General features: G+C 40.7%; 1 pseudogene; it reads right to left on the reverse strand.

The window, feature by feature from the left end:
• Positions 1-1145: 1145 nt before the first annotated feature.
• LOC101562956 lies at positions 1146-1685 on the reverse strand (annotated as a pseudogene).
• Positions 1686-2619: the final 934 nt, after the last annotated feature.

The raw sequence follows: 2619 nt of genomic DNA on the forward strand, positions 1-2619 counted from the left end.
AAATACCCCTTTTGACCAACTGTCTTTATGAGGGATCATAAAGCCTACCCTACTAAGTTTTAAGAAGAATAAATACTTGAAATATATGTGGAATGCTTATAAAGTTAAAATCATGACACTTCTGATCAGTTGTGAGTATGCCATCTATCTGGCTCTATCTTTTTCATCATCCTGAATGTCCTACCATTTGGTGACAATGGTAAAAGATTTTTTGCTCAAGAAAGATCATAACTAGAGATGATACTGTGGGAAAACAAATGCATAGAGGCATAAAAATGCAAATAGAATGGTGATAAATTTATTTTGTTGTAATCAAATGAAAGTATTTACTCATTAAGACTACTTGAAAGTTTCCAGCTCCAATACTGAAATGTCTACACTACAGCCAAATGTTGATCTGATATCAGAATGTATCAAAAACACTTTAAAGAATCTAAGTGCCAGTTTTACTAGTAATTTACCCAGCACGAATCCTCAACCAACAAAATCTAAGAAACAAACAAACAAAAATGCCCAACAACACAGTCTAGACTATATAATACTGTTTATAGCCTGTCTCCCAAAAGTTAAATTCTCTCACTGTGATCCCTTTCTGTTACAAGGGGATTCTGTATGGGACTGGAGCTTCACCTATCCAGTGAACTCTTTTCTTAATTCTTCTTGCTAGAGGTTGCTGCCATTCCTCAACTGAGTGTAGCATTTGGTAACCTAACTATTTTGTGTCAGAGTGAGCAAGGTCCTCTGGGTTGGTTAGCAAGGCTTCCCTGAGTTATAAAGGATCAAGTACTTGATCTTTATATTGCTCTCTATTTGGTTTTATTTCTTTAACTTTGCATGTATCAAAGCCCAAAGTCATTTCTCACATACTTTAATCACTTATAAATTTTTTCTTTGGGGGCGAGCTATGGCAATCCAAATCATGACCTCGCACTTGTCAGACAGGCGCTGTGCCATTGGGCCCTATCCCCAGACCATAACATTTAAATAAATGACACCCTTCTATAAGGTAGAGTATTTCACTCTGATTTCAGCCCTTCAGGCCGTCCCGGTGACTGGGAGTGGCGTCTTCCTCGCCATGTCCTGGGGGAGCGGACCAACAGGAGAAGCAGCCCTCAGCCCAGGTATTCTCTGTAATTCCCAGCCTCCTACAGCCGGCAGTCTTCAGGTAGGGACCACACTCTGGGGAAGGCTGCGACCTCCTCCTGCATGTATTCGTCCAGGCGCCAGGGCACCTTCCGGGGTTGGGGGAGCTCTGCCACCAACCAAGTTCCTGAGGAGATCTGAAATAACCTCGTCCGGGAAAAGGTGCAGCACCTGCATCATGGTTCTCCTATGGAGGAGTTTTGGCAGCATGCCCTAAACAGCCAGCTTCAAAATTGCACCTGGGTCCGCAGGTGGAGCTGGGCAGCTGTCACCTGCCTGAATCCCCCGGGGTAGCCGCTGTGTTAGGAGGAGTACACATTTTGCTCCCATTTGTTTCCAGAAAACGCAAGGTTTCTTGTGTTCACTATGACAACATGATCTCCACAGTCACTTCTCTGATGGTACACAGGTTTATGCAGCCCTTGACACCTTCTTGATGCTACTGCGGCAAGTTTGCCAGGGCCCTGCATCTTCCCACCTAAGAGACACCACATTAGGGCAAAAGTGGCCCATTGCTGGGGCGCCCGGGAGAATCTCGACATGTTTGTTTCCTGGCTGCCAGGCCTTCCCTTCCCCTCAGTCTGATTTTGAGGACTCAAAAACAGAGAATGTTGGGGCTTGAAGGAGTGCTCCCACGATTAGCACATTCCAAAACACCTTCAGGAACAGCGTTCAGTCTGCAGCTCACTGATACCTCTGCCACTTTCGTCTGAACCTTTCCATTTCATGCTTTCTTGGTCTGCAGCATCTGCAGCTATCATCCTGGGCTGATATCTGAAGGTTTGTGCTCAAAGGACGTCATGGAGTTGCCTGGAACAGCATGCACTATCTCAACGACAATGCTGAGCCTAGTAAGAAGGACTTATTTGCATTTAATTTAGTTTTCAAAGCCTTTTTAATCTCAATATGTTACAGTCACTCTTAGCTTTTAATCTGATGATTGTTTTTATATTCTAGGCTACTACCTCCTCAAAAATTTATTTGGAATAAAGGTCAAAGTTAATAAAATCAAGACTAGATATTTTATCAGAATAAGAATTGATGGTTACGTATATTCAATTTACATCATAACATAAATATTGTTATTAGTAAATATAGTTTGATATATTAACCTTCCAAAGACATTTTCATGGTAAGCAGAAGAATAAAATTGGAATTGTCAAATGCTTAGGCATCACTAACAATAAGCTTAGAAATAGCTGACAACAAAAACCTTTTAAGTCAGACTTTTAAAATTCACAACCAAATACAGATCATTAACTCCACTCTGTATAAAATGTTCCTAGATGTTGCCATAAACAGTGTGAAAAACCTAATCATCCTTATAAAAAGATTTCCATGTCATTACTGTGTCTCATCTTTTCTGAATGTTTAATAAATCCAAAACTATATTCAGTGTTACTAGAATTAAAATTATTGTCCAAGAGAGAAGGAGAGATTCTAGTCGCATTTGTTTAAAAAAAAAAAAAACTGAAA

The sequence above is a fragment of the Octodon degus genome, unplaced genomic scaffold (assembly GCF_000260255.1).
Source record: "Octodon degus isolate 3935 unplaced genomic scaffold, OctDeg1.0 scaffold00186, whole genome shotgun sequence".
Taxonomy (NCBI): domain Eukaryota; kingdom Metazoa; phylum Chordata; class Mammalia; order Rodentia; family Octodontidae; genus Octodon; species Octodon degus.